The 10,334-nt window shown below is 40.1% G+C and overlaps 1 pseudogene; it reads right to left on the reverse strand.

Moving 5' to 3' along the window:
* Positions 1-2,828: 2,828 nt before the first annotated feature.
* Positions 2,829-9,189, reverse strand: LOC146320992 (uncharacterized; annotated as a pseudogene).
* Between the last annotated feature and the right edge of the window lie 1,145 nt (positions 9,190-10,334).

Genomic DNA, 10,334 nt, shown 5'->3' on the forward strand with positions numbered 1-10,334 from the left:
ACGATGCCACTTGAAGCAATCAACCAATGGCAAGACTTGTACTTGCAGTGTGCATCCCATGAGTCAGAGTAGTCTAGATATAACATGAGCAATATCGTAGCCGTTTGTGTTTTCTCCCACTGCAGAAGAGTAAGTTAAGTGTCTAAGTTATTTATTTGAATAAACATTCAATATAATTTTCTTAAGTCATTCTATATATCTCCGTGTTTTCCCTCTAAACCATGTCCTTTTTGAAGATATTCACATAAAAAGGCTGCTTTGGATCATATAAAGTGGTCTCTTCTTAACCCCATAAATTAGTCTCTTGTCCTCCCTGTTCATTGCCATCAGCATTGGTTTTAACCAAAAATAATAATAGTTTGGTGGTGAAGCTAGTGTGCAAAACTTAGTAAAAAAAAATAGAGCCAAAGCAACAGCCTATTTGCTGATGCTTGGAGCAGATTACAACCTCCTCACTGACAAAACCTGAAACAATCAATGTAGCAAATGATATTTGCTCGCTTGCGTTGCTTCCAGTCAGGCAGCTTTATCTCAGTCTGTGACCTGCTGTATGAGAAAAGCTGAAACGAAGTTGCCACAGGTAGCCTGCAGAATGAGATCAAACTGGAGGAAACAATAATTGTTAGCAGGCTAGCTAACATTGTTAACTACTGACTCATTTGTAACCCACTGTAATTAGTCTTCTTGCAGAGGACATGCATGTCGTACTGTATGTATCATATGCAGTGCATGCATGAGCTAGCTCTTATCAAAAGCAGAAGAAAACAGGACAAAACTGAGTTTTTAGGAGTTTTTTGCTGCTAGTTTTTACAGTAACCTATAGCAATAGCAAACAACAGACCAGATAAATTAACAAGGCAGACTGTTTTGCTAACTTTCAATCACTAACTATTAATTATAGTTGTAAGGTTTGTTTTTAATAATCTAATTCACCCCTGACCAGTTTGAATGTCTGGGATGTCTTTGTCATGCTGTCTTATCTGAGTCACTTCTCCCACATTTCCCTTTATTGAGATGAAACACAGGATGGATCATAAATGTCTTTGCAGTGGATCAATCCAGCCGTGCAGTGAAAAGATGTGATATAAGTGGAAAGGAAAAGGGTTAGAAGAGCAGGTAAGGAGGGCCCCCATACCTGTGTTTGCCTTAGGCCCTGGACCACTGAGTCAGCCTTCACTCAGTAAATCATTCATAACACACAGACACACTCAGAGACCTCCCAGACTGCCAGGAGAGTAAGTTAAGACGTGTCTTCCTTTGGTCTCCCTGGTCCCTCTATCTTTGTTGGACTGATTAGACAACTAACCTGAGGGCGCTACTTTCCTCCTCCGTCCTCTGTTCTTCTGGGCAACAGCCTCAGAATAATAATAGATGCATAAAGACAGAGGGGTGCTGGTGAGATGAAGCGAGATCTGCTGCAAAGCTTCTCCTGCTTTAACAGTCCCTAATCACTCCTGGGATCGTCTTTCAGCTCTGCTCTTAAAAGACGGGCAAACTGAACAAGAGAGACGAAGATATTAAAGAATCAAATATGGAGAGACTGAAGAGAATGTGTGAATGGAAGCGCCAGCCTCCTGTGATCTCTTTGTCTCTTAAAACACACACACACACAGGAGGGGAAAAAGATAAGTCACAAATATTGATTTCTTGCATCATGCAATTAATTCATATGAAGATAAATATTTCCTATTGACGCATGTTAAACAGTTCTAAATTGCCTCGAAGGTTGAGCCAAAGTTAACTGTCAGGATCGGTTTCTGAAATTGCCTTTTCAGCCAAACCACTTTATGGAATCGATGGCCTGAATAAGAAGCAATTAATTGACCTTGCAGTTCTCTGTGAGGCTGCAGTATCACTTCTCCACACGCACAGCAGGGCTGTTATAATAGCAGCATCCTCTCTCTCATACAGTGTATACTCCCATTTTAATAAAAAGGGAAGAGTTTTTAGGCTGAGTGTTTTTTTTCTTTTTCTGCAAATGTTTTGTGAGGCTGGCCATTAGGGTGTTCTGTGCATAATTGCTTGTAAATTTACTTTTGACTTAAAATCTAGTTACCACTAGAATAGTTGCCTTACCTTCTGCAAAAATAGAAAAACACTTTAAATGCAGACAACACCTGATATCTGAACGAATCTGAACCACATACAAAAATATCAAGTGACATTCTTACAGTTTTTCTCAGTCGCTTTGGTACATTTCTCCAATGATCCTCGACATTTGCAAAACAGTAAATGCATTTCTCAAAACAATTCGTACAAATAGCAAAACACTGTGGACACACCTGCAAAAGCCAGTCTCTTGCTCAGAATCCTTAGTTTATCTCTCAAAAGTAAATATCTGTGTCAATTAACATGTCAGTGCCATCAGAATGACAAGTCCTTGTGTCATTGTGTACAGATAAGACAAATTGCTTAGTCATGTTGTCAATATAAGAGTGTACTCTGGACGGATGTTCTGATGTAAACTATGGCTAAAGTTTTGATGACAATTATTGTAAATTGTAAGTTACACCTTAGTGTATGTGGGAGATTGATTGCAAGAGACTGGACAAGATTCACATTTACACTTTTACTGTTTGTACTGTAACTTGTTGACAGACCAGGTCATTGTGATACAGAAAGGAAAAGACAAAAAAAACAACAGTAGAAATGTGAACATAGGACAGTCTCCTCGGGGAAAACTGTACATGCAATGCTGTAGGAATTACAGTGCAGTCTTCCTACACCTCCTGACGTTCCTGTCTGTTGGGCCACAAATTCTCATCCACATCACAGCAAATATCTTCTCTTGCGATGCAGCGCGGCAATAATCTTTTAGAGTGTCTTATTCAGCCTCTGCAGGCGTCTGCTATGATGTCATCACACGCTGCATCCATGGCAGCCAGAAGGGTCATCTGTGTATGTGGCTGGCGATCATATACTTTCCATCTCCATGCTGAGAAAACTTCCTCAATGGGGTTAAGGAATGGGGAGTAGGGTGAGAGGAACTCCATCAGCATCGTGTTGTGTGTCGCAAACCATTGCCTGATGATGTTGGAGCGATGGAAACTGACATTGTCCCAAACTATCACGTACTTTGGCAAGTCATCTCCAATCTGACCCCTCTCTTGTTGAGGGATGAGATCCCTGTAGAGAGTGTCTAAAAAGGTGACAAGATCCTCTGTATTGTATGGCCCAATAATGGGAGTATGCGTTAGCACACCATTCTCAGAAATAGCAGCACCCATGTTCTCTCCCCATTGGCCTGGCACATCAACTGTGTATGATATTTCGACCACGCCTTCTGTGTTTCGTTAGATTGAAGCCAGCCTCATCCATGTAGATGAAGTTGTGCAGTGGTTCACTTGCTTCCAGTTCCATTATACACTATATCTAGAAGACACAAAATGAGTTTTATGAATTACATGCATTTTCATTTTGGACAAGACATCAAATGTACAGCACATATTGCATCTTCTTTTCTACAGCCATAGCAAATGTGTAAAGGTCACACTTACTGTACTGTATATCACTATACGATGTACTGTACATGTTGTTGTACATGTACTGTTTACTGTGGGGTACAGTTACTGCATGCTCATACATGTTTTACCTGTACATACTGGTAGAGCAGCTCCTTCACTCTTTCACCATTTCTTTCAAATGGAACAGTGTACAGCTGCTTCATATTCATTTGGTGTTTTTTCAGCACCCTGTCAGTGGTTGAGATGCTGACTGTTTGGATGTTTTCAAAGATGTTGTTGTCCTCTATAATGGCACTCTTTATCTCCCTAAAGGGGTAAAAAGAAAAGGGGCCTTCTGCCACCCCTGTGAAGTTGTCTTGCAGTCCTATGTGGAAAAAATATAGTAATGCAAAACACAAAACTGAGTAAGATAAAATATCACTGAATAAAGTATACTTACTGTATATTGTAAAATGCAAGTGGAATACTGTAATATTGTATGAAGCATTACAGAAAATATACAGTATTACAGTATGGTGCCTACTGTTAGATAACATACCTGTTCTGTTGACGAAAAGTCTGAATGATTGAGGACACAGTTGGTCTCCCAACATTTGGCTGCACCCTTCGACCGGTATTAGTTTAGTTTAGTCTGAGTAGAATGTTACAATTTTTCCCAGTCTCCCCTTTCTCAAAATATTAAGTTTGTATCTCAGAATAATGAGAAATGTTCTGAAAATAATGACTTAACATTTCAATATAATGACTTGTCTGTCAGTCATTTTGAGAATTCTAATTATTTTGAGATCCTAAGTCATTGCTTTGACAAAGTTTCTAACTATAATGACTTACAGGATATTTTTCCTGCCACATTGGTGGAAATGAGCTTCCATAGATACAGACTTTGCGACATGCATAACACAGACCTCTCTATCTGTTTCTCACTGTTGACAGAGACTCCAGTCTACAGTGTACTTCATATACTTCATCCATTAACCACAGAATTATCCTGCAAGTTAATCAGTGGTGTTTATCAGACTTTAAATGTCCATGATCAGGCTGTTGTGGCGCCCCCTGCAGCACTTGGTGCCCCACACACGGGGCAGGATTTGCATATAAATACATAGTGGCAGTGCTGTTTGTAATAGTTCTGTCAGGACTGTAAATGGACCTAAAGGTCAAATGTGGAAGATTGAGGGTGCTCTATTAGTAGAATATGGCAGAAATAGAATAGAATGTTCATATGTTTTCATTTCTGTATAATCATCTGAAATTAAAGGGTTTTTGTTACCATAGAAGACAGCGTTTATATCTACAATGGGCACAGGTCCGCTTCCATGGAGGCCGCAGTTTCTACAGTAGCCCAGAAAGGACAAACTAAACACTGGCTCTAAAGAAAAACTTTTGCATTTTTCACAATTTTGCAGCCCCCGTAAGTGGAGCATGAAACTTACAGCACAAACTGCGATAAAAAAATCTGTACTCAGATGTGTCATATTCTAACATTTAAAATCCTGCTTCCATTCACTCCTGAAGTTTCATTGCCATTTTGTACTTTCCATAGCCCACCTTTTGTGTTTGCATTATCAATATACTGGTAGCTACAAGTACAGTTCACTGTTTTTGTGCAATTTTGAACTAAACGGTGTAATGGAATTGGGATGTTCATGAAACTGCAACATTGTGTTGGTGAAGGCACACAGTATGGAGATAAATCTTGGTGACCACAGGGGGCCCACCTACATGAAATATTTGGTGGCCACAGAATCATTTTTTGTGGCCATGGCCCATGGTTAATGTCAAATCCTGAACATTCATTCATTCATTTTCTGTAACTGCTTATTCCGTAAGGGTCGCGGGCTGCTAGAGCCTATCCCAGCTGACATTGGGCGAGAGGCGGGGTACACCTTGGACAAGTCGCCAGTTCATCGCAGGAAATCCTGAACATGAATGGGGAAAAAAACAACCAGCAAGTTCAGTTTACTTGACAGAAATCATGTGTGCCTTTTCTTTTCTACTGAGTGACCTTACAGCTAACTATTGTAGTAAATGAGTGTGTGTATGTGTGCTTCACATGTTTACATGCACACCTGTGTATCTCAGTTTGTGCCAGTACATACTATGCCTCAGTGGTTGCTCCAGCAGACGGCGTGGCATTGGTTTGATATTCAGCGCCACGCCAACATAATGAGACCTGGGAGAGGGCAGCGGGCCGATGCCGACAGATGGCCACATCCACTGGACGTAAGAGCACTAAAACATTTGGAAAAGACTGCATACTGACTGCTTTGCATGACCAGCAGCAGTGTTCCTTCAGGAGACTGGGAGGCTGCAGAGCAGTGGGAGGGATCCATTAGACTATTACTACCCATTAGAGCTGCTGACGTCAATGCCCGGCTGTCTGCTGCTCTGAGGACAGAATGATAGTCTGGCTGCTTCTATTATCATTCAAATACATGACAGAATAAATAGCAACTTTAGGGTTGTAAGTTGTGAATAGATGGCCAGATGCAGACACGACTGATGCAGATAATTTTTTTTATGTCCTCTCTGTCCAAACACAAGCTACTGAAGGGCTGCAGTCACAGATCACAGGGTTGTGCATGTACACAGGGGTGTCCCAAGCCTTTTTGGAACCCTAAGGAGAATTTGAGGTGGGTGGGGTGCCCCATGTTCAAAAAGAAAAATGTGCACCTTCTGGATGCTCCTATAGTAGTTCACCTGCATACACTTATTGCCTCTGCATAGATTTATATAGCAACCAAAAACCTGAGTTTTTTTTTAAATGAGTGAGCTGTTGCATGTGACCATACACATACCTCTGCTGTGGACCATAATGCAATTACAAGCGGTATTTGACTTTCAATTTGCGTCCATGTACACAAACCTAACAATTAATTCTTCTGACTATTTCACAAGCTGCTGAGAGACTGTGTTGAATAGACAGACAGACAGACAGACAGACAGACAGACAGACAGATAGATAGATAGATAGATAGATAGATAGATAGATAGATAGATAGAAATACAGAAATACATACATGCATGCAGACAGATAGATACATAGGTAAATACATGCATACATACATACATACATACATACAAAGAATATACTATATAATAGATAGATAGATAGATAGATAGATAGATAGATAGATAGATAGATAGATAGATAGATAGATTGATAGATAGATACATATGTGGTGGAAATACTCCTTGTAGTATAGGTGAATGTGTGTACTGGGTGAATGCAGCCTTGGTCTGACTTCTCCACTAGCCAATGATCTCCCCTTTCTGCCTCCTGTTCTGTCCCTGCTGTGACTGTTCTTGGTGTTTGCTTTAGGTATGTGCATACATGTATGCATGCATGCTTACTTACATACATACATACATAGATGCAAACATTCATGTGTGCATATGTGTGCATGTGTGCATGTGTGCATATAAAGATAGAGAGATAGATGGTTAATTGCCTCTTTGGTCTTCACACTTAGAGCACAGACATGAAAGGTGATTTGATTTTGTCATTTAACTCCTGAAAGGTCATAGACAAGTGTCCATGTTTCAGGTCATTTTCAGGTTGTAGTGGTGTTTGACAAGAACAGACACACATCCAGTGTTTCACAGCAGAGAAAACTCCTCATTTTTTCATGATTTTGAGATCTAATTTTATATAGTTAATTATTTATTTAATCCTTGGCTGGGTGGTTGGTAACACATTTCTGTGGTGTGACAAACTGAGAACACATTTATTGTTGCTTTACACAAAATCTAACTAATAAACAAACATGGATAAGTAGTCCTAAAACTACTTTGGATGCTTACACATAAACTCTATCCTCAACACATCCTCATTCCTAATTCGTCAAATGCAGCATCTTGCTCAGTGGCCCTATGCTTCAAACTCCGTACCCCTGTTGTGTCAGTTTTCCATGTGCAGAGCTCTGCAGTCAAGTTAGTAATGATAAACATGCAACATTTGAGTAGATTTTGAAAAACAACACAAAAACCATATGACGATCTTGCTCTTGATACTACATCACCTGACTTCATAGTTATAGTTTGAAACAAATGGGAACTGACAAAGCTGCTGTATTTGACACGTTGGGACTAAGAACTTCTTGGCTCTAGTTCTGGCCTAGAAGAGTGGTGTAATGATGGATTAGCCTAACTGCAGACCTAGTTCTGATACAAAATACCAAGATAAATACTGCCAGCTGGATGGAATAAATCATAGTACTGATGATACTAGTGCCTGTTTGTAGCCAGTGCGCAAACTACTCTATTGGGCATTACCATGGAGTAACACCAGGGCAAAAATATCAACCTTATAACCTTCAAACAAACCAATTTAGCACCAAGAAAGCACACACATCCAGCTTCATCTTCACTCTTGTTAAATTTTTATAATACATGTAGGTAAATAAAAAATGTAAATGTGACACCAGTCCTCTGTCTTAGAATAGAACAGACTCTGGCCAGGCATATAGCTGCCTTTACATTTTATTTCAGTGTATTCAAGTATTTACTGTTTTCATCCTGCAGCCTGGAAAATGCTAATTTGAAAAAAGGAACACTTTTACTAAAGGTCAATTTTGACTGCAAGAACTTTTTAACAGCCCAGTAAGTTATGTATTCTTGGGCTATATTGATACAATACAGTTTCTTCCTCTGAGGTAGTACTTTCTGATGGCCCAGGAGCTATATGACTGCACTGGGATCAGGACCAGGATCCCACAGGTCCTGCAGGACACAACGCAAATCATGCAGCAGTGAGCGGTTTAAACATTCCTGCAGGTGGTCAAAATACAAACTACCAGAGTTCTTTTATGTGAGTCAGTGACCATATTGTCTTTAAATAGCTGCTGGTTTAAGAATAAACTGAACTGAACTGTGAACTAGTCTGAACCACGTTGCCATGGATACACATACAAGGTAGGTGGTGGCTAATAATGACCAGACAATCATTTAGCCAAATGATCGCCATAAATCAGATTGACATGTTATGTTTAAATGCAGAAAAGAGGAAGGTAATTTTGGTTGGTACGAGAACTACTGGTGGTATGCAGGTTCTCTCCATTGGTATGTGGAGAAATCTAATTTAAATTATTTTAAAAACATAATATCATCAAAATAATACAAAATGTTGAATGAAAACATAAAAAAAGAGATCACTGACATGTAATTTAAAATAAGTTTTGTCTTTCATGTATTTTTATTTAAATATCAACGCAAGCATTAATGCATGATTGTGACAATGTAGCAGACATGGTCACAATCATGCACATAGCACACGCACATGTCAGCCATGATTACTGATAGTTACAAGCTAAACAAAGACAAGGAGGTAAAATGAGGGGACGGAAAATCAATGCTTCAAAAACATTGTGATCGTGGCTTCAAATGGGAACTATTACAAAGAAAAGTGCAGTTCAGGGGGAGGATATTTTGAGCTGCTGTGTTGAAAATGAAGTGGATGACAGTTAACTGAGCACAACTGCTGATGGCTAGTTAAGAAGTGCCACTGAGGTGTCCACAGCATCTGCTAGCAAGAAACAGCACAAAATAGTTAGGTGGTACTTGACGAGTTCACTGTTTTCTGAGGTGGTGAGCGATGTCAAAGTGTGAGAAACACTGCACCAGGATTGGGAAGCTGTGGATCCTATGGGACCATAGACCTAGTTACCCATAGGTTTGTGAGGAGTCATTGAGAAGCTCACAGTGTGGTGGTTCCAGCTGTCACCATCTTGATAGTGTCAGCGTCGAACTTCAAGATAATCCAAAAATAGGCAAAGAGCTGAAGCATGGCTGGAGCTGAGGCAACCAAATGAAGCAACAGGCTAGCAAATAACTATCTGTGACAGCACCCACCTGTGCTGAGAACTATGTAGAACTGAATTGTGGAGTTAGACTATTAAACTGTGGTTCCTGAATTTCTGTGTTCAGGATTTTTTTGGGTGGACCACAAACATGGCTCTGTGACATGCTGGAGCCATGTTGCCCAACATTATATAAGTCCCATGAACCGACACACAAACGACACTGTCTCCACCTTCCCTCATCCCCGCTAATAATCAGTTGTGAACATACCTTCAGCGACTCTCTCAGTCCAAATCAGCCCAGCAGTTCACTTCAGCACACTTCAGTTCCAACAACCCGACACAGAAGGAAAAAAATACCATCCTGTCACTGTCCTCTGGCTCTGGTGGCTCAAACATGTCTGGACATGTCCAATAAAGCTGTTAAACAGTGTCCATGTTTAAGTTCATTTTCAGGTTGTAGTATTTGACACAGACAGTGGAGAAGACACACCCCCACTTTCATTTTATATACTTTTTTTAATCATTGAAATTTGGTCGGGTGGTTACTAACACGTTTCTGTGGTGTGACATACTCAGAACACACATTTATTGTGGCTTTACATGAATTTGAAGTGGACACACACATTATGCATAACTTAAAGCCTTTCACTTTGGCTTCATTTTTCAGCCCCAGAGGCTGTCACTTGCGTGGGACTCCCGGGATCAGGCAGTTTAGGCTTTTTATTATGGGTGGGCGATAATAGCTAGAAATCAAGTGACAAGCTTTGAGACTGCTACAACTTGTGTAGCACAATGGTTAGGACTCCAAAAGAACCGCTGGTAGTTGCTCACATCAATGCTGAGATTAGAAATTGAAACACCCTTTACAACATGAAAGAGAGTGAGTGATTGAGAGAAGAAACAAGAGAAATTAAACTCAGCAGACTTTTACGATTATTCAGGCAGGTGTCTTGCTGTTCCCATCATTTTCAGTTTTCCCTTTCCACCTCTGCAAGACTCCATTTCAGCATCTATTCAGACTCTCACACAGTTAATTACAAAGACAACATGGTGACTGTGTTTTTGTTTC

Source organism: Lutjanus erythropterus, chromosome 9 (assembly GCF_056507025.1).
Source record: "Lutjanus erythropterus isolate fLutEry1 chromosome 9, fLutEry1.hap2, whole genome shotgun sequence".
NCBI classification, from domain to species: Eukaryota; Metazoa; Chordata; class Actinopteri; order Lutjaniformes; family Lutjanidae; genus Lutjanus; species Lutjanus erythropterus.